General features: G+C 45.8%; 1 long non-coding RNA gene across 1 annotated transcript in view; it reads left to right on the plus strand.

Annotated features, from left to right (window-relative positions):
* Nucleotides 1-26,084, plus strand: part of LOC126285355 (uncharacterized) — a 486,767-nt gene that overhangs the window by 51,463 nt on the left and 409,220 nt on the right. The window contains exon 2 of the long non-coding RNA XR_007551627.1: nt 8,120-8,154. This is a non-coding gene — a long non-coding RNA (uncharacterized LOC126285355). The remainder of the gene's footprint in view (nt 1-8,119; nt 8,155-26,084) is intronic.

Genomic DNA, 26,084 nt, shown 5'->3' on the forward strand with positions numbered 1-26,084 from the left:
TTGGCCTTTGAAGGGGACACCCTCCCTGAGAAGGTCAAGATTATGGTCTATCGGTGTGACGTGAAGCCATACATCCCACCACCTATGCGATGTTTCAAGTGTTTGCGTTTTGGCCACATGTCTTCGCGCTGTTCGCAGGCCCCCCTCTGTGGTGACTGTGGACATCCGTTCCATGAGGGAAGTTCCTGTGTTCCCCCTCCTGTGTGCGTAAATTGTCGTGGGAATCATTCTTCACGGTCACTGGATTGCCCAGTGTATCAGAAAGAGAAAAAGATACAGGAGTATAAGACTCTTGATCGTCTCACCTATACCGAGGCCCGTAAAAAGTATACACGCCTTCATCCAGTGACCCTGACAACTAGTTATGCTTCAGCAGTATCTTCACCCCCTCCTCCTCCTCATTCCTTACCCCAGTCCCAAACCCCTTTCCTCCGCCCTCCCCCTGCGGTTCCCACACCATCCCCCCCGGGCACCGCTTCCTCTCCCCGGCTGGAGAAGTGTCCTGCTTCTTCGGCGTCTGCCGGTCATGGGCGCCCCTCGCGGGATCCCCCTTCCCGGCACCTTCCAGGCCAAAGGTCTGCTGCCACGCGGCCACCACGAGAACCACGGTCTGCGGGCCCTCAGATCGCCCGCTCTCTTTCTGTTCCCGATCTTGCTGTGGCTGGCTCCATTTTGTTGCACAGCCCTCCACGATCCCAAACAGAAAGAAAGAAGAAGCACAAGTCCCGGGACAAGGAGTCTCTGGTATCGCCAGAGGTCTCGTCCCCATCTTCACAACCTAACTCTGACCTGTTATTCATGGATGTCGCCCCCTCCTTGTCGGTGACGGGTGGTGACCCACCGGCATGACTGACATTAGCCTGTTCACCCCCCAATTGACTCATCGTTCTTTGGCTATCCAGTGGAACTGTAATGGCTATTACCGTCACCTACCGGAGTTGCAATCCCTTCTTTCGTTTTACTCTGCGGCTTGTGTGGTTCTACAAGAAACTCATTTTACTGGTGGTCACTCACCAACCCTCCGTGGCTTCCGTGCTTTCTGTCGAAATCGGGTCGGCCCCCTACGGGCGTCTGGCGGAGTTTGCACGTTGGTCCGAACGGACATTGCCAGCACGTGGATTCCTCTCCAAACTACATTGGAAGCAGTTGCTGTTAGGATCCACCTGGACTCTGGAGTCACAATTTGCAATCTGTATCTCCCTCCTGACAGAACTCCTACACCTGCCTCCTTAAGTGCCCTCCTTCAGCAACTTCCTCCTCCCTTCCTTATACTTGGCGATTTTAATGCACATCATCCCTTGTGGGGCAGTGCATTTCCATCTAGTCGGGGTCATCTCATTGACCAGTTTATTACCGACCACGACTTGTGCCTTCTTAACGATGGCTCCCCAACCCATTTCAGTGCTGGTCATGGTAGCTTTTCTGCCATTGATCTTTCTCTCTCTTCTCCCTCCCTCCTCCCTTCCCTAAAATGGTCACCGCACGACGACCTTTGCGATAGTGACCACTTCCCGTTGATTCTCTCGCTCCCTTCCCGCTCCCCCATGGACAGATCACCTCGTTGGTCCTTCCAACGTGCCAATTGGCCTCTGTATACTGCACAGGTCGTTTTTTCTCCCTCATTGTCGGATGGTATTGATGATGTCATACGTGACATGTCTGACGCGATTGTTCACGCTGCTAGCCTTGCTATCCCGCGCTCATCTGGACCATTTCGCCGCCGGCAGGTCCCTTGGTGGAGTTCCGACATTGCCGTTGCCATCCGTGATCGCCGTCGAGCTTTGCAACACCTTAAGAGGCATCCATCCGTTGCCAATCTTATTACCTTTAAACGCCTTCGCGCAAGGGCCCGTTACTTAATCAAACGGAGCAAACGGATGTGTTGGGAACGCTTTGTTTCTTCCCTCGGTTCTGCTGTCCCTCTGTCGCGGGTATGGGCTACACTTCGCTCTCTCCAAGGTTGCCATCGGCAGTCTACCCTCCCGGGTCTTCACCTCCCGGATGGCCTTTGCACGGACCCGTTGATTCTCGCGGAACACCTTGCGACCCATTTTGCAACAGCGTCGGCATCAGCCTCCTATCCGGCTGCTTTCCTTCCCCAGAAACAGCGGGCCGAAGCTTCCGCCTTATGTTTTACCCCCAGCCAGTCAGAATCATACAACGACGCTTTTACTGAATGGGAACTTCTTTCCGCACTCTCCTCTTCTCATGATACGGCCCCTGGCCCAGACTTCATTCATAACCAACTGCTTCAACATCTCAGTGCTCCACAACAGCGACATCTTCTCCGGGTATTTAACCGTATTTGGCTCCAGGGTGACTTCCCTTCTCAATGGAGGGATAGCATCGTGGTTCCCGTCATTAAGCCCGGTAAGAACCCCCTGTTCGTCGACAGCTATCGGCCAATTAGTCTGACGAACGTTGTTTGTAAGTTACTTGAACGGATGGTAGCCCGTCGGCTCACTTGGGTCCTCGAATCTCGGCGTCTGTTGTCCCCTTACCAGTGTGGCTTCCGAGAGGGACGGTCTCCGATCGATCATTTACTTCGCTTGGAATCCGCAGTTCGGCAGGCCTTTTCCCAGCGCCGCCATTTGGTTGCTGTATTTTTCGACCTTCGCAAGGCCTATGATACGGCTTGGCGCCATCATATTTTACTTACACTTCATGAGTGGGGTCTTCGGGGCCCACTCCCGATTTTTATCCGCCAGTTCTTGTTTCATCGTTCGTTTAGGGTTAGGGTTGGTACAGTTTTAAGTTCTCCGCGAACCCAGGAGAATGGCATCCCTCAGGGTTCCGTATTGAGTGTACTTTTGTTCCTCATTGCTATAGATGGACTTGTGGCCTCCGTCGGTCCTTTGGTCACTCCTGCTCTGTATGTGGATGATTTCTGCATTTGGGTTAGTTCCTCTTCGATGGCCGCTGCAGAGCGTCAGCTCCAGGGTGCTATACGGCGTGCCTCTGCATGGACCATCTCACACGGATTTCAGTTTTCTCCTTTAAAATCGCGAGTGGTCCACTTTTGTCGCCGTGTGACAGTCCACCCCAATCCAGAGCTCTATCTCAATGCACAACGATTACCTGTGGTCCCACAGTTTCGTTTCCTTGGCCTTCTTTTCGACAACAAGCTCACTTGGCTGCCTCATATCAGACGCCTGAAGATAGGATGTTTCCGTAAACTAAATGTCCTTCGCTTCCTTGCCCACACCTCTTGGGGTGCTGACCGTTCCACTCTCCTCCACCTTTATCGGGCCTTAGTGTTGTCTCGCTTGGACTATGGTTGTCAAGTTTACGGTTCAGCTGCCCCTTCTACATTGCACCTCTTGGATCCGGTCCACCATCGTGGTATCCGTTTGGCCATCGGTGCCTTCCCGACTAGCCCTGTAGATAGTCTCCTGGTTGAGGCTGGGATCCCCCCCCTTTCCGTTCGGCGCTCCCAGCTTCTGGTTTCGTATGCAATCGCTGTCCGTTCCTCTCCCACTCATCCTTCCTATTCTATCCTGTTCCCTGCCCAAGGAAGTCGCCCACCTGACTCCCGCCCTCGGGCGGGTTTACCGGTTGGGCTCCGCCTAGCGTCTCTTCGCCGTGATTTTCAGCTTCCTTCCTTTTCCTGTATCTCACGTTCCCTCCCCAACACACCTCCTTGGTTAGTTCCTCGGCCCCGAGTTCGGATGGATCTCTGCCGAGGTCCGAAAGATTCCGTTCCCCCGATGGTGTTCCGTTGTTTTTTCCGCCGCATTTTATCTGAGTTTCGGGATGCTGTTGTGTTTTACACTGATGGCTCTAAATCTGCTGATCGTGTGGGCTATGCCTTCACCTCCTCTGTAGGCATGGAAAATCATCTCCTGCCAAATGCATGTGGGGTGTTCACTGCGGAATTGATGGCGGTCTCCCGGGCCCTGGCCTTTATTAAACAGTCCAAGCTCAATCGCGTTTTGTTATGTACAGACTCAATGAGTGGCCTTCAGGCACTTGACCAGTGTTTCTCCCGTCATCCCTTGGTCTCCTCCATCCATGACCATCTCGCTGATCTCCACCATGCTGCTTGCTCTGTTAGCTTCCTTTGGGTCCCTGGCCATGTGGGCATCCAAGGAAATGAGCTTGCTGATCGTTTGGCTGGGGGAGCAGTCACTTACCCCCCATTCCCTGTCACCCCTCCTGTGGCGGATTTACGGCTTCATCTCAAATCCCACTTTGCGCAATCATGGGCCACATCCTGGGAGGCTACCTCCTTGTCTAATAAACTTCGTGCGATTAAGGTGACACCTGTCCCATGGCGTTCTTCCTTACGCCTCTCGCGAAAGGACTCAACCACCCTCTGTCGTCTTCGCATCGGCCATACCAGGCTGACCCATGGTTTTCTTTTGCGTGGTGAGCCACCCCCACTTTGTGGTTGTGGAGCTTTCCAGTCAGTGGCCCACATTTTGGTGGAATGCCCCCTTTTTTTAGCTCTGCGTACTAAGTACAGACTTCCCTGCACTTTACCCTTAATATTAGCAGACGATTCCCGGATGGTTGAACTGGTTCTCAGTTTCCTCCGTGAAAGTGGTTTTTATTCTCAGTTTTAAGGATTTTCATCTCCCTCTGGAGTAGGGGCAGGGCGGTGAGGGTTGGGATGTCTCCCACTGTAGGCTGTGCTTGGAGATTCCTGACTCCCCTCCCTGGCCATGTTCTATCTTTTTTCCCTTTTACTGTTTTTATCGCCTTTTAGGTTTGTTTAATCCCTTTTACAATCCGCCCTTTTACACTCTGGCGGTTGAACGCTTTTAAATAGCATGTGGTCTTGCTTGTACTGCTTCACAGGTGGGATATTTCCTCTCTTGAGTTTGCCCATTTACTGACTTCCCTCCTTGTGTTTTTATCATTGACGACACAACTGCACTTTTTTTTTAGCCTTTTACTTTTTACCTTTATCGTTTTTGACTCTTCTGAGCTGTCCCTCTGTCGGAACTGACCGTCTTTGTAACAAGGGACTGATGACCTTGCTGTTTGGTCCCTTCAACCCCAATCAACCAACCAACCAACTGATCACCTTAGCAGTTAAGTCCCATAAGATTTCACACATATTTGAACATTTTTTTCTTCTATATAAGACAAGTAACCTAGAACTGTTCACAGTTCATGAGAACTAGTCCCAATTTGCAAGCATGCTAACACCTCGTTACATATATGCCGACTCGACTACGTTACCAAAACCAACGACATATAAGTGTCAAGGACAGGCTTCCAAGAAGTTAAATTGGTATAAAAATATAAACTGCGACATAATATTTTATCTATCAGAAGGTAGAGAACTGTGTTATTTCAAAATATAATTTGTGTTAATTATTCAGTTATTGTTTTTATTCAGATGCGTTTTAAATCAAATGTAACTGTATGACAAGTCGCAGAGTATCGTTATAATACCCCTGCATTTCACAGCTGCCGTTGCAAACTTCCTATTGATAATAGCATCGTTTGCAAATAGCCTCACTTAGCCTACAACATTATCCATTTCATCATTAATATAGAGGATGAGCAGAAACAATTTGAAAAGCTTGTAGGGGTGTTGCAGGGTAGGCTGCGCTGAGAAATTATTATTATGAGAAAATTCGATACGTTACGACGTTCCGAATTATTTGGCATTGAAATTAGCCAGTAAGGCCGTTCTCGCGCAAATTCAAGTGGACCTCTAGAGACGGTGTCGCCAGACGTATGCTTCGTTTGGTTTCCGAAAACCGAACAAGAGAGCGATAAAAAAAATTGGACATGGGAAGACAGGAAGGATCGAATCCGAACCAGAGGCTGGGAAGTTTTGTGAGCTATCATCTATGCTGTGAAAACAATTGGCACTAACTGTATCTGGCGAGCCGCTTCAGTTTGCGCGCAACTGATTGATTAACTGCAATGGTTATGATCTTGGAAACGGCATAACGTATCGAATTGTTTTCTTTGAAATTATTTCTCAGCACAGCCTAATCTACAACGCCCTCACGAACTTTCTAGACTGTGTCTAACCACCCTGTACATTGTAAATTGTAACGACCGTATCAACATTCCGTAATGATCTCGTGAAATTACTTTTACATAAGTCGGTTTCGTTCCGTTAAGAACGACACGCGTTGTATCTGCGAGGAAGTCCTGAAGCCAGTCGCAGACCTGGTCATATACTACTTGGCAACGCGTATTTTGTTGACTAAACGATTGTGTGGAACTGTATGGAATGCCTTTCCGAAGTAAAGTAACACGTTATTAACCTGCGTACCGTCGCCTACAGCGCTGTGGATCCTCATGTACGAACAAATCGGGCTGATTTTTATAGAGGAGATTTTCGTTCTCTCAGGGAGGAGGATGGTAATGACTGTTTTGTTGTGCACCTATTCCAACAACAGAAATAATCTCCCATCACGTTGCTATGAATGATGTGCCTCATTTGTTATCGAAACTGAGACCAACAGTAATCAGTTTGTAATTAGTGAAATTGGATATACACTCGACTATCCAAGCACCACGTTTTTAAACCAGTTTTAAACCAGTTAAGTTTCGCGCAGCCAAGATTGCTTACCACGTCTCTGCGATAAAGGAAGAAGAAAGATCACAATTTGTGTTCAATGAACACTCGTAGTAACTAATAAACCAAAACTCACGTGTATTTCTAAAAAGTATGTAACCATAAGGAGTCAGTGGATGTTGTACGACTTCAGTACTCTGCTTCTTTCTAATTATAAAACCACAATAACATGGATGCTGCGTACCGAGCCAGAATACCCCCTCCCACGATCCATGGTTACGGAGTAGTCGTCGCTATTGTTCAGATAGCTTCGGCCCAGTGACTAGAGCAAACATGGCTGATGTCAGGCTACGCGAGGTTCTATTCTCGTCGAAAGTCGATTACAGGATGAAGCGATCCCTCCATCTCTCACATGACTAAGAACCGCAGTCTTGCGTGATTTTCATCTGAATCTACGGCCATTCAGTAGCTTTGAAGCAGCTTACACCGTGCATAGTAGTAACATTAAAAGTCCTCTATGTGAGTATTTCTCGACAGTTTGAACTGTTGACATATTATTGTCTTAGCAGACGAGTAATAACAAAGTTAATCTATATCTGCATAATTACTCCGCAATTCACAAGTAAGTGCCTGGCAGAGGGTTCATCGAACTACCTTTAAGTCACTGTTTACCGTTTCACTGTCGAACAGCGCGCGGGAAAAATGAACACTTAAATCTTTCCGTGCTAGCTCTGATTTCTCATACTTTGTTACGGTGATCATTTCTCTCCAGGTAGGTGGGCGCCAACAAAATATTTTCACTTTTAAAAGAGAAAGTTGGCGGTTGAAATTTCATGAAAAGGCCCTACCGCAGCGATAAACGCCTTTGTTGTAATGACTGCCACCCAATTTCGCCTATCATATCCGTGTCACACACTGCGCTCTTTCACGATATTAAAGTACGACCTGCTCTTCTTTGAACTTTTTCGATGTCCTCCGTCAATCCTATTTGATGCGGATCCCACACTGCTCAGCAGTACTCCAGAAGAGGGCTGACAAGCGTAGTTTAAGCAATCTATTTAATAGCCATGTTTTATATTCCAAGTGTTCTGCCCGCAAATCGCAGTCTCTGGTTTGCTTACCCCACAACATTATCTATTCATAATTTGTGATGATGCATTGTTTCGGAAAGATAATGAAGATGAAAATTGTCGAATATGTCCATCAACACAACACTCTTATACGCCCAATAACGCAAGATAATTAGCAACGTTAAAAACTGTCACAATTTCTGGTCCGTTACCAATGTGCCACATTGCCAGTGCTAAATAGGTTAAACATTTGCGTGCACAGTTACTGTGAAATTTATGTGTCAATAACTTCATGAATTACTAGATAACAAAGCGAGGACTTGGGAAACGAAGTGGGATGGTAGGTAGCTTGTTAGAAAACCACCAAAGGCGTGTATGATTCGTTGTTAAGAGTGTACAAGACTCTTTATCGTAGCATTTATTATCTTGTACTTTATTGGTTGGTCTTAAGTTAAAACATGCGTGAAGTGCGATGATAATATATTTTCTTATTATAATACAAATGCAACATTTGTATATATGGGAAGAAATGACTGGAGCTTAATGTTAGTCTTTGTTACAGGAATCGCTGACAGCGTGAGCCAGCATCCGTCGCCGGTGAGTTTCGCAGTCTCTCTCTCTCTCTCTCTCTCTCTCTCTCTCTCTCTCTCTCTCTCTCTCTCTCCCCCTCCCCCCGCGCTTCTGTATGTCCATTGTGCTACCTCTGCACCTGGCGTTGGCGATACCGCAGGCGGCAAACGAGGCTGCCTCTTCATCGTCGAGGTCGTCACAGAATGCCTGAACTCGGAACACTGGAAAACTTGGTGATGGCTTTGTACTGTATCACTTGCTGGCGCTGTCCAAACAATGTGGTGAGGAAACAAAGGTTTAGCATCAAAACTTCGGTTCCACTACCTTTTGGTGGCTATTATCAACGTGGCCTATATTTGTGTTATTCGCTCTAAATAAATGTGCACGACGCTAGAAACACGTACCGGAATAAGACGTCCATTGACTTCAGAGATGGCTGCAAGCGATAGAGGAGACTACCATTGGGCTGAGTAAGAACGGGAAGCGAAGCAAATACCACACTGTCTCATGGAGTACGAAAGTGGAAAGAAGTCTAGAAGCGTGAATGTTGAAGTTTGCATTTGGACACGCCTGGTACTATGATTAAATACACGGTGGTTCTCGTTACGGATCCAGCGTTCCACAGCAATGCGAACAAGTTGAGAAATTTCAGGTAGTCTCTGCTATGAACATCCCTTTTGTAAATGCAGATTATTTTCACATTTTATTTCTTAGCCTTTTCTCTTTCGGCGACTACACTGCACGGCACCAGGATTCCAGCTTTGTCATCCCATCCGAGGGTAGGTTTTTCCGCGTAAAACACAGTTGATCCTTACCTTATCCGATACGAAAACTTCTTTTCTTTGAGCCGAATTTCTAATTTCCGAAACTGGAAGAAAGCAGGACGGAAATAGAGGCAGTAAAAGGTATGAGGAACCAATGCAAATCCAAACAGATGCACTTTCGACATTGTACCTGATGCTGTGTTGACTGGAGTGTTGTCCTAATGAAACAAGTCTTGCTTTTCTGTCACTGTTGGTTCTTTATCAGTCGAATCCTGTTTCAAAAGAAACGCTAATGAAACACTGTAGAAGACAGTTATGCTTGTACCTTTGCCCAAGTCATCTGTCAGGCTTACAACTAGAGAATAAAACTGAGAAAAAGGAACACATTTGCTCATATCATTTTACCCGACAAGAACGACCATGACCTTCTTCGACGAGCTCTTACAAATGACTGTTCCCGTTGTTGTGGTTGTTGCTTGGTCTCGAGAGTGTGCTGGTGGATCCAAGTTTAGTCCATGGTCACTGCAATGTGTGAAAATTATTACTAATTACTCCGAAAAATCTTTTTTTCCATTAAAGCTGTTTTTCGATCTTTTCTTGTCTTAAAATCCAGCATATCTTCCTTACTAGTTGCATTGTACTCAGTTTCCGAAAGGTTTTCGTACTGGTCTCATTGCCGTGCAAGAAAAAATAAACTGCTAATGCGCATCCGTTGCAACCATTTCTTTTCAAACGCACCGGAAGTTTAATTTAGAAAACAAAAAACCGGTTCAGTTTATCAGAAGCATTGCAGGAAAGTTTACATCACTTGAAGGGAAACTTCGGAAATATGTTCAGATTAAGTGGTAGCAATGAACTCCAGCGAAATTTTCACCGTGCATTGAAAGATTTCATTAGCGCCGCACCACTACGGGCGAATTCCAGCCCCATTACAGTTCGAAACATTTTCCCTTCTACAAAAGTGCTGAGTGTGAGGGTGTAGTGTCTCCCATAGGACCTGCGCCGGTTGCTGTGGGTATGGAAAATACACAATGGTTGGGCACCAATATGGAAACAGCACGAGGAATGAATGCTGGAACATAAATGCAGGTGGTGGCCAAGCGTGTAGGTCCTCAGTACGTTGCAAGACTAATTCATGGTCGGAACAGCCTCCTCTGTAATTGTGATTGCATTATCTAATTTAATTCGAACATCGGAAGACTTGATGCTCTTATGGTGTGTGTTTCCGTGAGCAAGGTAGTTGGAAGTGGCACCCTACCTAAGATTTATACGGCATACAGGGAAAGCGGAGAAACACCATCAGCTAAGTCACAACGGGGACGAAAGCGTGTCTTGAGTGATCGTGACGAAAAGTAAAAACACGATAGCTGCAAAAGTCATTGAACAACTGTCAGTCGCACACGCGAACGCTACCAGCGCCGAAGCAACATGAAGCAATTTCCTTAAGCGAAGTGTTGCAGGGCGAGCTATAATTCCAAAACCACTCACAGGTGATGCAATTACCACTAACAGGACAACGTGATGCCGAAGCCGTAAAATCTGGGCTACGGAGCAATGGAAGAAAGTCATTTGGTGGGATGCGTCCTTTGCACGTTTTTTCCAACTTCGGGTCCAGTTTACGTCCCAAGAGCGAGTTGTGGCCAGCATTCGGTGATGATTCGGGTGAGCATATCGCTGTACTTCGTGGGTCCCATGGTTACGCCGCAAGGCCGCATTACTTACAAGGATGAACAGGTCCATCCCATGGTAACTGTTTGTTTCCCAATGGCGATGTTGTATTCGAAGACGGCGCGGTCCCTGTTCTTACAGCTCGCATAGTCCTGAACTGGTTTCGTGTGCATGAGGATGTTCTTTCCAACTCCTGTTGCCGCCACAGTCACGAGACCTCATTCTGTTCTACCCTTTGTGGTATACTTTGGAGAGGATGCGCTATCGCTATCCATCTCCATCATTACCTGAACTTGACATGATTTTCGTGCTGGAACAGTACTGTATAAGAGTCCCTTGTACATACGGAACCTCTGTTTATCGATCACGAGAGGACTGGAAGCTGTTCTGTCCGGAGCTCGTGGTCTCGCGGTGGCGTTCTCGCTTCCCGAGCACGGGGTCCCCGGTTCGATTCCCGGTGTGGTCAGGGATTTTCACCTGCCTCGAGATGACTGAATGTTTGTGTTGTCCTCATCATTCAAAAATGTATGTGAAATCTTATGGGACTTAATTGCTAAATTCATCAGTCCCTAAGCTTACACACTGCTTAACCTAAATTATCCTAAGGACACACACACACACCCATGCCCGAGGGAGGACTCGAACCTCCGCCGGGACCAGCCGGACAGTCCGCCGGGTAGGATTAGCCTAGCGGTTTAAGGCGCTGCAGTCATGGACTGTGCGGCTGGTCCCGGCGGAGGTTCGAGTCCTCCCTCGGGCACGTGAGTGTGTTTGTCCTTAGGATAATTTAGGTTAAGCAGTGTGTAAGCTTAGGGACTGATGAACTTAGCAGTTAAGTCCCATAAGATCTGACACACACACAGCCGCACTGTTCATGACGGCAGCGCCCTAGACCGCTCGGCTAATCCCGCGCGGCTTCTCATCATTACCTCATCATCCATGCAAGTGGCGGAATTGGACTGAGCAAATGTTGGGATTTTGGACGGGCGCTGATAACCGAGCAGTTGAGCGCCCTATAAACCAATCATCATCATCATCATCGTCGTCATCATCATGGGAGCTGTTCTGAATGCCAACAGGTTTCGTACACCGTATTAGGCACGGTAATGTGTTTTGATTTCGGTGTTTCCATCTTTTTGTCCAAGCCTTTTGATATAAGGAACTGGAGTGGGTGGTCTGAGGGCGCTCAGCAGTTGAAACATGTAGAAGTTTGCCTCGCAATCGGCGCGCTCCGAGTACACGGTAGGTAGTAGCGGGCAGTTCTGCGTCGGCCGAACGCGGACGTAAAGACGCGCCTTGCTGACTCGGCGGGCGTGCCTTATCTGGAGGAATGCGTGGTGAGCCGGCCTGGGAACGGAGATAGCGGCCGCCCCTCCCAGGAAACCAGCCAGGCGCCTGCACTGCCCACGCTTCCGGCGCCAGAACTGACGCACTTCCGCTCACCGCGAGGCCAGCCATCTCGGCGACGTCGCTCGTACTCCTAAAACTTGCTGACCAGCCGTCGCATGTTTGACTTTGTTAGTATGATGCAGCCTTGTCTATTTACGCGCTTTAAGCCTTTCTTACGTCCACATTCATAGTTGCAAACCACGCAAATAGCATAAAAATAAAACTTCCTGGCAGATTAAAACTGTGTGCCGAGCGAGACTCGAACTCGGGACATTTCCCTTTCGCGGGCAAGTGCTCTACCAACTGAGCTGCTCAAGCACGACTCACGCCCGGTCCCCATAGCTTCACTTCTGCCAGTACCTCGTCTCCTACCTTCCAAACTTTACAGAAGCTCTCCTGCGATCCTTGCTGAACTAGCACTCCTGAAAGAAAGGATATTGCGGAGACATGGCTTAGCCACAGCCTGGGGGATGTTTTCAGAATGAGATTTTCACTCTGCAGCGGAGTGTGCGCTGATATGAAATTTCCTGGCAGATTAAAACTGTGTGCCGGACCGAGACTCGAACTCGGGACCTTTGCCTTTCTCGGGCAAGTGATCCGTTAGCCTAACAAGTCTATGACGTCTTGTGCTGCCCATCTTTGTATACGTTCATTAACTCATGTTAGCACTCTTTGGTATGGATGAGAAATATTCAAGCAATATTCTGCGACTGATCGTACGGGAGTTTCTTAAACAATGTCTGTAGACTAATAACATTTCCCACTATCCTACCGTTGAATCCAAATCTGCCACCTTCACGTACGATTGAGCTTATGTGTGAGTTCCATTTCCACGTGCCATAAGTTATTACAACCAGGTATTAGTATGTATGAGTTTAATTCTAATATTGACTGTTTGGTATTGTAGGCATGGACCACTACTTTCTGGCATTTTGTGACATGGACACTTCTACATACCTGAGCATTTAAAACAAATTCCCAATTTTTGCACCCATTTACAATATTATCGAGACCCAGTTGAATGTTAGTGAAGCTTTTTGCGGATGATACTACGTTATAGATAACTGCGCAACAGCAAGGGTCCCAACACATTTTTCTTAGGGAAGCCCGTAGCTACTGCTACATCTGTAGGTGAGTCTCCATTCGATACCGCATGATGTATTCTTCCAACCTAGGAAGCCTCACTTCAGTCACGAGCTGTGTTTGATGCTTCGTATAATTGTGGTTTTGTTAACAAACGTTGGTCTGATACAATATCAAATGCATTTCGGTAGTCAAGCAGTACTGCATGTACGTGATGGCATTGATGCATGGTTTTCAGGATGTCAACAGAGAAAAGCGCGTGTTTGGTTTCGCATGACCTATGTTAAGCTGGCTGGCGTGGAGGAGGTCCCTCAGTTAGAGATACGTCATAATGTTTGAGTTCAAAATATATCCTAAGACTCCACAACAGGTGGATGTCAATGAAATTGGACGGTAGTTTTGTGGATCTTTTCTATTATTAGTAACCATAGTAATGTACACATCTGAAATTGTCACACAGTCTCGACACCAGGGTCAAATTGACTCTCAATTATTTGCTGGGGAGAAATTTCCTGAATATAGAATATTTTATATTGAAGTTGAAATCTCATACCCTGAACGCTTTTAATCTCACCTCTGTCATCTACGTTTTCAATTAATATCAATACACTATGTGATCAAAAATAACCGGATATTAGGTGCATTGTGTTGCCACCTGCTGTCAGGTACTCCATATCAGCAACCTCAGTAGTCATCAGACACCGTGAGAGAGCAGAATGGGGCCTTTCGCGGAACTCACGGACTTCAAACGTATTCAGCTGACTGGTTGTCACTTGTGTAATACGCCTGTACGCGAAATTTCCACATTCCTAAACACCCCTAGGCCCACTGTTACCGATGTGATAGTGAAGTGGAAACGAGAAGGGACACGTACAGCACAGAAGCGTACAGGCTGACCTCGTCTGTTGACTGAGAGTTGAAGAGGGTCGTAATGTACAATAGGCAAACATCTATCCTGTTCATCGCACAAGAATTCCAAACTGCATCAGGATCCACTACAAGTACTATGACAGGCGGGAGGTGAGAAAACTTTGATTTCATGGTCGAGCTGCTGCTCGTAAACCACACATCACGCCGGGAAATGCCAAACGACGCCTCGCTTTGTGTAAGGAGCATAAACATTGGACGATAGAACTATGGAAAAACGTTGTATGGAGTGACGAATCACGGTACACAATGTGGCGATCCGATGACAGGGTGTGGATATGACTAATGCCCGGTGGAAGTCATCTGCGAGCGTCTATAGTGCCAACAGTAAAATTCGGAGGAGGTGGTGTTTTGGTGTAGTCGTGTTTTTCATGGAGGGGGCTTGCAGCTCTTGGTGTTCTGCGTGGCAGTATCACAGCACAGGCCTACGTTGATGTTTTAAGCACCTTCTTGCTTACCACTGTTGAACAGCAATTCGGGGATGGCGATTGCATCTTTCAACACGATCGAGCACCTGTTCATAATGCACGGCCTGCGGCGGAGTGGTTACACGACAATAACATCCCTGTAATGCACTGGCCTGCACAGAGTCCTGACCTGAATACTATAGAACACCTTTGGCATGTTGTAGAACGCCGACATCGTGCCAGTCCTCACCGACCGACATCGACACCTCTCCACAGTGCAGCACTCAGCGAAAAATGGGCTGCTATTCCCCAAGAAACCATCCAGTACCTGATTGAACGTATGCCTGCGAGAGTGGAAGCTGACATAAAGGCTAAGTGTGGGCCAACACTGTACTGAATTCCGGAATTACCGATGGAGGGCGCCACGAACTTGTAAGCCATTTTCAGCCAGGTGTCTGGATAGTTTTGATAACTTAGTATATTAATGCATTCAACTGATGAAAAACAGGCCTGGAAGCTTTCCAGTGATGAAACTTGAAAGTTTCCCGATCTAAAGAGTTTATTTGCAGTGTAATGAGATGAATGTAGATATTACACAAATATTTTGAGGTGTTCTCAACTGTTCATAAACCCATTCATTCATTATTTCCACACTCTTGAAATATGGATTGCAATGTTATTGGCAGTTGGCTGGCATTTTCTATTAGGGACAGCTGTGTTCCAACAGTGAGCATTCTTTCTGGGAACAACTGTACTTTCTTCATCGCTGTCTCAAGATTTGGCAGACTCATCAGTATCGCCACTACCCACAACTAATGTAGGAGTATCAGCTTGAGGATCACACTCAACAGCAAAGTCGCTTACGTCACATTCACGGCGGAGTTCTTCCAACAGTGCTTCCCATATAGGATCTCGCATTAGTAAAATGTCATTTCTACCTTTCATTTTCACATAAATGAACTTCCCACTCATTGCGAGAACAGTTACACGATGTGTGGACCAGGGTCACAGTGACCCTTCGAATAATACACTCCTGGAAATGGAAAAAAGAACACATTGACACCGGAGTGTCAGACCCACCATACTTGCTCCGGACACTGCGAGAGGGCTGTACAAGCAATGATCACACGCACGGCACAGCGGACACACCAGGAACCGCGGTGTTGGCCGTCGAATGGCGCTAGCTGCGCAGCATTTGTGCACAGCCGCCGTCAGTGTCAGCCAGTTTGCCGTGGCATACGGAGCTCCATCGCAGTCTTTAACACTGGTAGCATGCCGCGACAGCGTGGACGTGAACCGTATGTGCAGTTGACGGACTTTGAGCGAGGGCGTATAGTGGGCATGTGGGAGGCCGGGTGGACGTACCGCCGAATTGCTCAACACGTGGGGCGTGAGGTCTCCACAGTACATCGATGTTGTCGCCAGTGGTCGGCGGAAGGTGCACGTGCCCGTCGACCTGGGACCGGACAGCAGCGACGCACGGATGCACGCCAAGACCGTAGGATCTTACGCAATGCCGTAGGGGACCGCACCGCCATTTCCCAGCAAATTAGGGACACTGTTGCTCCTGGGGTATCGGCGAGGACCATTCGCAACCGTCTCCATGAAGCTGGGCTACGGTCCCGCACACCGTTAGGCCGTCTTCCGCTCACGCCCCACCATCGTGCAGCCCGCCTCCAGTGGTGTCGCGACAGGCGTGAATGGAGGGAATGGAGGGACGAATGGAGACGTGTCGTCTTCAGCGATGAGAGTCGCTTCTGCCTTGGTGCCAGTGATGGTCGTATGCGTGTTAGGTGCCGTGCAGGTGAGCGCCACAATCAGGACTGCATACGACCGAGGCACACAGGGCCAACACCCGGCATCATGGTGTGGGGAGCGATCTCCTACACTGGCCGTACACCTCTGGTGATCGTCGAGGGGACACTGAATAGTGCACGGTACATCCAAACCGTCATCGAACCCATCGTTCTACCATTCCTAGACCGGCAAGGGAACTTGCTGTTCCAACAGGACAATGCACGTCCGCATGTATGCGGTGCCACCCAACGTGCTCTAGAAGGTGTAAGTCAACTACCCTGGCCAGCAAGATCTCCGGATCTGTCCCCCATTGAGCATGTTTGGGACTGGATGAAGCGTCGTCTCACACGGTCTGCACGTCCAGCACGAACGCTGGTCCAACTGAGGCGCCAGGTGGAAATGGCATGGCAAGCCGTTCCACAGGACTACATCCAGCATCTCTACGATCGTCTCCATGGGAGAATAGCAGCCTGCATTGCTGCGAAAGGTGGATATACACTGTACTAGTGCCGACATTGTACATGCTTTGTTGCCTGTGTCTATGTGCCTGTGGTTCTGTCAGTGTGATCATGTGATGTATCTGACCCCAGGAATGTGTCAATAAAGTTTCCCCTTCCTGGGACAATGAATTCACGGTGTTCTTATTTCAATTTCCAGGAGTGTATTTCTGCCAAATTAATTAAACAACTGTGACTCACAACTTCGAAAATCGGTCCTCTGCTAGGTCTCACTCAGTTATGAATTTACATTGGTGGCTGCGGGCTGCGTATGTGCGTAGGAGAATGCACTGTAGCAAACAACAAACACCATTGTCAGACTGACCCTGGTGTACACTTGCGGGATTAAAAGAGGGGTAAACTCAGCCGCAATTTCTGTATAGAATCTGATAGGGATTCCATTGATCCCTGGAGCTTCGTTCAGTTTTAGCGATGTTGGCTGTTTCTCAACGTCACCGACCTTACTCTCTGTATCACTAATATTTTAAGTGGTGCGAGACCTAAATTGGGTAATACTTTTGATACCTCCCTGTTGAATGCGGAGTTCAGCGCTTTTTTCTTTCCTACAGTCAATTTCTGTTCCTTTGTCATCCACTAGTGTCTGGATACTATTTGTGGTGCCACTGACAGCTTTTGCATGCGATCAGAATTTCTTTGGGTTTTGTGTGAGGTCTTTGAATAACATTATGTTACGGTAGTCATTGAATCTTTGATACATTGCACTGTTGACAGCCAAACGCGTTTCATTTAATATCGTTCTGTCCATCGCGCACTCTTTGCTTTACTTTTGTTGTGCAGTAGTTGCAACTTTTTTTAGCAGTTTCATTACAGGTATTTATAATGAACTAATCATTTCATATCGAAGAAAGGGTTCGTAATAATGAGAAACGAAACTTAGGCATGGCCCTACTAATCGTAGCACTTTTAAATGGAATGGAAAGAAAAAGTTTCCACGAATCCACCACAAATGGAACAATTGTTTATTCATCTACGTTACTCTTCTGCCGGGAGTCGTCAGTTAATTTCAGCACTAACGGATCGATAGGAGGGAAACTTCCATACTTCCAATTTTCCCTGTTTTTATTCTTCACAACAATTTTTCTACTATTAATGACAATACATGAATATCGTGACAGGTTACGTTCTCTAGCCAAACAGTAAAAAATATAGTATGAAATAACATTCGAACTCTTTATCAACGGTTTTCATTCTAATTTATGGCTGGAAAGGATCGGAATCACTTAATCTTCGTTTTCTCGAAGACTATTAGGCTGCTGGCTTGATATGTAGAAATAAAATTTGTGTTTTTGATGATTCTAACGAAAAGGTACATCTGGAACAGATCCTGCGTTGTAGTCTGTAAAATTGGTTTATTCGGAAACGGATGCTTTACACCAAACCGTCAGCGAGTTTGTGTCTGTTAACTGATCTTCCATGTCCTTCGCTGTCTCTGACAGAACTATCAGGTTGGCGTCATACATGTTTTTATTTGTTGTTCCTGGTGTTTCTTTCCAAATGCCTACTTGGTTTCCTTTATTGCTTGCTTAATATACAAACTGAGTAATATAAGGGAAAGGCACATCCCTGTCTCACTCCCACCTCAGCTACTGCGCCACTCGTGAGGTACAGCTCGAATAAAACAACTTTGACGTAGACGTAGACGGAGGCGGTGTTGCCGGCATGCAGCCAGCCATGCTTCACAAGGCTCTGCATACACCTGCAAATAGACAACACTGCGAGCACATGAAACTTGGGAATGATCTAAGATTGGCAGACGGCTGGCCGCAACCTTCAGCTAGCTGAAACTTCACTCCCAAAATCACTTTAATCGAAACAGAAAGCGTTGAGCATTCAGATGTAAATAGATGTTGCATCTGGCCGATGGAAAGTGACCAGACCACTCAGTCGATTTAAACCAGTTGAGTGCCTGCACCCTAGAGAAGAGGGCCCCGTACCGTTACGAAGGGTTCCCTCGCGTCCGGCTGCAGGTGGCAAGGTGAGCGGGTGGACATACCGTACCGGTGAATGGCGGTCGTAGTACGCTGCGAGCCAAAGCCGCGTGACTGGGCCGGGGTGGTGGGGGGAGGGAGGCGTGGCCTTGGGTTGGCTGCGGTCACGTGGCGTGCTCCAGCCGTAGCGTGGCCCCACCTAACGGCAGCTGCGTGCTGCGCCCCTCCCGAAAGGTGCTGCACGAGGTGTAGGACACTGGATCCAAACTTCTGCATCTGTTAAATGCGGTTGGTTTCAACGTCAGTTATGTGCTAGGGCCAATTTTTTTTTTAAATTGCCTTTCGGAAAGTACCCATACAACCATCTCAATAGTTGAATGTCAGTTGCGACGATACGAACGTTAACGGCAACTCAACACACTGTCCCCGAGCGGAAGATCTCCGACCCGGCCGGGAATCGAATCCTGGCCCCTTCGGGTAGCAGTCCTCCGCTGTGAGCACGCTGCTATCGAGGTGGAAGAGAAATGCTCTTCCTGCAATATTACGGATTATTCCCGGATGTCGGATGAGGGGAACGATTGGTTGTATACGTCTTAAGTGAGATGTTACTAGTGTATTTTCGCCTTCACGGTATCCGCGGGACTTATTTTTTGAAACCGAGACGTGGTTCCCTGTTAAGTTCTGTTCATCAAGGACTGAGTTCTGTTTCTGACAGAGCTCTGTGCTGCGTGTATATTCTGCGCAGTTGTATGCGCTGTGTGATTTTCTATAAGATCCATCCCTGCCAGAATGAAATGTTATATAACTTACGACGTTTGCGCCGCAGGAGAAGCAGTTCAATAAGGAGCACTTCTGGTAAAAACAATTTGGACCACAGAATAGGAACAAGATCTCGAAATACGCCTTTAACCCTAGAACACTAAAAGGGGAGAACGTTACTTTGTTACCAAAGCATCGTATATTTTATTACTCCATATTTTATTCAAATGACACCATAATTTATAGTTTATGTACTAGTTAATTACAATTACAATACAGTAGTACGTCACATACAAAATAAGTAAAAATGTCCTATTTTACACTCGTGCTGACAGTACCAGATTGGTCGGAACCACGAATTGGTACCAACTGCAATCCTACATTTTACGAGAGTTTACTAATCTAGGTTTAAATAAGAGTACTGCCATTTTTAAAATAAAATAATAATAACAATATTAAAAGGATAAAGGATTGGTGCGTGGCGCACAGAAACGCATAAGACGAAACAGTTAACACTAGCTTTCGAGCTCTTGATCTTTTGCTAGGTAAGTGGGTGTATTTCCCTTATTTTACGTATTTTTCCATCCAGGAGTTTCCATATTTGTTATAAAATGTTTTAAATACTTTTTTATCTTTTTTGTTCTCAGAGACTCGCATTACTAAGTAATTTCTTTAATAATTTACAAATCCAGTTCTTCTCATAATTAGTTTAATCACTCGTAATGAATTTCAAATAGGACAGGTTAATTGTGCAGTTAGATACAATAACAACTCTCGACCATTTGTTTGTTTTTCTCTCTAATAGCGGAATCAAACTATCAACAACAACAAATTGGATAAAACGTGCTCTTCTACTGAAGGAAAAACATGAGAAGTTGGGCAGAGATGTGATCCTTATCTGTGACTTTACACAAAGTCAATTTGAGGTTACTCACTAGATTATTACGCAATATATTATTGAAAACTTACTATATAATTTCCCAGATAATGGAAAGCGAAAAATAAACTAGAGACTCTCGGTACATTCACAAGTATTGCGATTCTTTTCAGTCTTTTGCTTCGATCTTTCAGCTACCTCGTGTAGCAGTTAGCTGTTGCCCACGTAAACGGTACCGGGGGCCATTTAAATCGTTCTGAGGCAGTCATTACAGGATTTAAATGCCCTCCGCTGCAGCCACTGCCAATACAAGGACCAGGACTGCGTCTCACTGACGCTGCGCCAGTAGGTAGGAGGGCGGGGCAGGAATGTGCGCTTTGTCGACCTCGGTGCTCTAGGGATAGTGTTGCTGCCTCGGAAGGTGGAAATCGTGCGTTCAAGTCGTCCTGCTCCAGTTGCGAGTATAGGTCTTAAATGTTGTGTTATTATGTGTGTCAAGGCAGAGTTGAAATTTATCTTGGGTATCTAAACATTGGTGGGCAACGGCGTACAGCCAGAAACAATTTTAAAAAAATAATAAAATGCTCTACTTTTCGAAACGTGGAAACATTAAGGATTGACATTGTTATAATTCCGAGAATATTTCATTCAGTGCACAAAAAAATATGCTGTATATATTGGCCACGACATCTTGGTAGATGACTGTTGCAGTGTCTGTGTGTTTATGGGTTGCATTTTTTCAAATGACTTGTCAAGCCAATGGCAGCACGGCATTTCTTGCCGCAATTGTCACAAGTGTATCTGGTTGCTAAGGCAGGAGCGGTGGTAGCATTGTGAAGCTTTTTTTTTGCCTTAATCTGTCTAACAAGCCTTCATCATGCTTCGACATTCTAGATGATATATCATCACGCCACTCTGGTCTCATGCTAGCCCGTCCCTCCCATCTGTTTGTGTCGATTCCAAAGCTCTCCACACTCGTTTGCAGGAGTCCTTGAACCTCAATACAGGATGTCCTACAGGTCTTTTGGCTATAGAGATCTCTCCAAGTATCACATCACGTGGTAATCTGACCATACGGTGGACGTGTCCCAGCCAGCGGAGACGTCTGTGCTTCAAGATAGCTGAAATAGTTGCAATTAGTTTTAGATAGCACTGCTTCGTTGGTCACTCGGTCCTTCCTCGTTACTCAGAGGATGGATCTCTGGCACCGCATATGGAAAGCATTAAGGCGACGTTCTTGTTTGGCATAGGTAGTCCGTGTTTCCGATGCATACAAAAGGATGCTGAGGACGCAAGTTTGATGTACAAGAATATGCTGTAACTCACAGGTAAATGTATGAAAAGTGAGAAAAAAATTGTGTTGACTTTCATGAACCTTAGGACTGCGACTCAGTAGATACAGAAATGCTGATATCTTTTGGAGGAGATGACTTTGGACTGGAAAACCAGTGGCATTATTAACAGAACTTGCCCTTCGCTACAGCCTCGTGAAAGCTGAGGAGAAACAGAGCCTGGGTCTTTCAAAGACAAGGACTGGAGCCAAGAGAGGCGAACATTCCTTTGCTCTCGGATTACGTACTTTATATGGCGATTTAAGAATGATATCTGGATCTGTAAGGAGATGGTGGAATGCGACCGCCGTGTGAGAGAAGTCTAATAATGAACAGTAGGTTCACTACTATGTGGACGATGTGGAGAGAAAAATATAAAGTTTGATGAACAGTTCGACAAAAAAAAAAAAAAAAAGGTGGGAGCCCGAATCACGAGATGAATTTAGTGCACAGGGAGATGATGAATACCTGCAAATACCAAGCTGCTGTCTAAAGGCTTTCGCCAGCATAGTTTTGAACCGTAACGTTTTTCCTGCACCTGCAATGTGTGGCCGGGTATTGTCATGGAGGAGGGCAGTGCCTCATACAGTATTCTTATTCGCTTCTTCTGAATTAATTTCTCGATTCGCCTAATTCACTCGCTGAACAAGATCGACGGTTCTCACTTGGTTCCATCACTGACAGAACGTCTGTACGTCCTGCTTCGGAGTTCCTGCAACATTGTCACACTTGGCTGTGACACACGACAAATACGTTATGTGGGCTGCCTGAAATCAGGCGGACCCCTTCAGCATGCAGACATCGAATGGCAGCACGCACTCTACACTTGGTGGGGGACTCTTTTATTCTAAGACATCTTTACATGCACGCAGTGCGCACAGAACTAAAACATGCGGTGTGCCACGTTCGACGGGCATACGGGGGGCTCTCCGCAACACTTCATCCGATTTTCACTGTTGCTTCAATTGCGTGACCACTCGGAGCTCTTTTTAATGTATGCCACGTACAATGTGCAGAAAATTACGTAACCGACAAAGTAAGTACAAATCATTCACGTGCACACTGCTTTGTTTACATTTTACAGCCTTTGAAAAGTAGCAGGTATAGCATTTTCACGAGCATAAAGAAGTACTGTTGACATTTACGCTCTGGTAATGCAGTCTCTCAGTTAAGCCCATCTCTATCCATCACTGTCATTAGTCTGCAACCACGTTCGTCCCTCCCTGTACACCGCAGGGAGAGACATAGGAGTTGCTTGATCTCCAGCACTGTCAATTCTGGGCAGAAAAACATTCGATCTTACTGGCGTTGTTGAATTGTTATTGTTGACTTAATTGTTGTCGTCTATCTTCTCTATCATTTTCGTTACGATATTTATGTTTTACTGAGGGGCCAGTATGTAGTTTTTCTCCACGTTTATGAATAGGCGTTTACTTAATAGTGAATTTCGTGTCTGGCTCAAAATGCCGAAACCCACGGTGGCGTGGAAATGGAAGAAGTAATATGAGTGAATAAAAAGTGATCATCAAAATAAAGTCAATGCAATATAGCTTATCTGCAGAAATGATTATTAACTAAAAATGATAAATACTACTCTGGCAAAAAAACCAGTGACGGTATAAGCTTAAATGCTTAAAAGCAAGTGACGAAGTTACCAAACAGTTGATAAATTAATTGTATATAATTTCTGATCATGGCACCTGAGCCTTTACGGGAAGAGAAGTATCAGCGATGGATGTGTACCAGCGGAAAGAAAGCGACAGACCTTTAATAAATGTTAATAAAGTATTGTTCATTTATTGGAACATAAATTTATACTGTAGCGCGAGTTATTAACCTTTTAAAACCAAGCCATCAGTACGAAAGAATCTTGTTCAAGTAAATAAATACAGTTACGTAAGGTTTGCAGATATCTAATTTCTGGAAATATACTTTTTATTCCCACCTGCTTGAAAGAATATACATCATCTGTCTAAAAAAAAAAAATTGTCAGCCCCAGTCAAACCACAAGTATAACCGAAAAAGACGAAAAGGTCTGCATCTACATCCATATCCTGCAAACCGCCGTGAAGTGCATGGCAGAGGGTACGTCCCTTTCTGTCAGTTATTAAGACATTTCCCATTCCATTTCCGTGTGGAGATTGAGAAGAATGCCAATGTGCGTGCTGTAATTAATCTAGTCTGGCGTGCTGGAAACTATGCCCATTGATATTTGCGCCCAGAAAGGGTCGAGGAAGGGTCCGCAAATTGCCTTGCCCGGCAATTACAAGAGCTGGCGGACGCTCCCTTGAGGTTTCTGAGATCTCATTTTTAAGCTATACTATACAGCACACTACGAACTGAGAAGGGCATTGTTAAGGGTGTATCGACAGCTTTTTACAAGAAATCTACACACGCTACAAAACCATGGAACATATATATGATGCTGTCTTAGATCCTAGTCATTTGAATAAAATTTGCGAAACGAAATTTCACACGATTATACAAAAATCAATTGACAGTTATTTCCGATTCCGTACCCAACTTTATTTTGGCGCTAAGATTTCTCTCAGCTTTGTGTTTTTAGGTAGCTTTATGTAAGGGAATTCTTTTTTTTTTTCAAAGCCTAATTAATTAAGAATTATCTTGGGTCCACTATGAGTCAAGTGCGGCTGTCTAATTGTGCAGCTACACAATAAAAATGGGCTATCTAAAGATATCGACATTGATGAGGCAATTTCGAAATTTGCAGCTGAAAAAGAAGGAAGAAATTCTGAGCTACGTGCTACTAAACTGTCACTAAGGAGATCTTCGGTTACTTGGCTGGCTTTCTTAATAATCAGTTAAACTGTGGTTTGTTTTAATGCCTTTTACTCATTTGTTTTAATTCATAAAAAACTGTTTGCAAAGCAGTTAACATTATACTTTGATTATTGATTATTTAATCGCGAATATGAAAAAACTCCTAAACACAGTTGTTGTACTTCATGCATTTGTGAGGGTGGAAAGTTGTGTGTTTATGGGGGGGGGGGGTGACAATTTAAAACTCTACGTCGGGTAAGAAACTATATAGCTACGCCACTGTGTAAACGTCAGTCTGAATCAGAGTAAAATATTGGGTGCGTAGGTAACCAAGTAGGGAATTCTCGGTATAGTTCTGTACAAATTCGAAATTGATCACAGCAAATATCACCAACAGGTTACCTTCCATTGGGAAAGTGGGTGCACTCAGCGACCGTTATGTGGTTTATAAATTATAGAGCTTAGCAATCAGTCGTCCTTTATTTTTTTTTTTTGAGTTACTATTAATCAAATCCAGATTTTGACTAGTGCCTAGCCATTATCAATGCAACATTTTCTAGTCTCGATGCATGGTAGTTCCCTGTTGTCCGGGCGTCACAGTTCTTTGAAAACTACTCAATAAGGTTCATCATCAACATCATTCGTGAAAGTGGCTACAATTGGTCTATGTAAAGATTGGGACTTTGTACGGGAGTTGAGACGGCGCAGTTGAGTGCCACACAAACCAAACATCAACACTTGTTCTCTGCCCAGCATTAAAGTCTGATGTTAGTTCCGCCACAGTTCACCGCCTTTCCTGTTTTATCAGTCTGCCGAGCCTACGACTTCCGACATTTGTAATAAGGGGTGGCCGCTGAACCCCACGACGTCTGGACGTTGTTTCACCTTGCTGTCGCCACATGTAGAAGACATTCACCACAGTACTCCTCGTACACCAGGCAGGTTGTGCAATGTGTGAAATGCTCGTGTTGGGCCTGCGGGTTATCACAATCTGCCCTCGGTCGAACTTACTTAACATCACGCGCTTCCCCCATTCAACATCGGGCAGCACGCTCTCTGATACTACGTACACCATGCATGTGTCTGACTAGCAGTTCTTCCTCGCCAGGTGACGCTGCTATCGCCGGGACGGGTTTATATCGATACTAGGTCGGTGGTCATAATGTTTGGCTGATCAGTGTAGCTTCCGCTCGGATTTGTGGTTGTAGGAGGGGTAGAAAGCAACAGTAGCCTCCATAGGGAACCATCCCAGCATTTGCCTGGAATGATCGCGAAATTATGGAAATCCAAATTCGATATGGCCGGCTATTGAAGTGAGCCAGGTTGTTAAAAATAATCAGATTTCCAATACGCTTTATCTAGGCTTAGGCCGGTTAAAGTCAGCTTATAAGCATCATCTGTGTATCTTTCTTTAATTTTTTTAGGTAGTCATTTATATTTTGTACATTTTTCTGTCTATATACGCCTCCTGATAAACTTAGTCAAGTTTTCGTAGGGGAGAGATAGCTTTCAAGCAAGCTCTGATCCCACTATCCTCTTTGTACTTTTTTACTATATTTCCTACCTTTCATCCCGCTTCATGTAGACTTTTTTTAAATTATGAATCTCACCTGCAAAATGAAGCACTGGCAGAAACAGCAACACAGCAAGACTCCGCAACAACTATAAAAATACTGCTAAAAACTAACTACAGTTGGTCCAGGGAATTTACGTTCATAATCTTGATAC

The sequence above is a fragment of the Schistocerca gregaria genome, chromosome 8 (genome assembly GCF_023897955.1).
Source record: "Schistocerca gregaria isolate iqSchGreg1 chromosome 8, iqSchGreg1.2, whole genome shotgun sequence".
In the NCBI taxonomy this organism is placed as follows: Eukaryota; Metazoa; Arthropoda; class Insecta; order Orthoptera; family Acrididae; genus Schistocerca; species Schistocerca gregaria.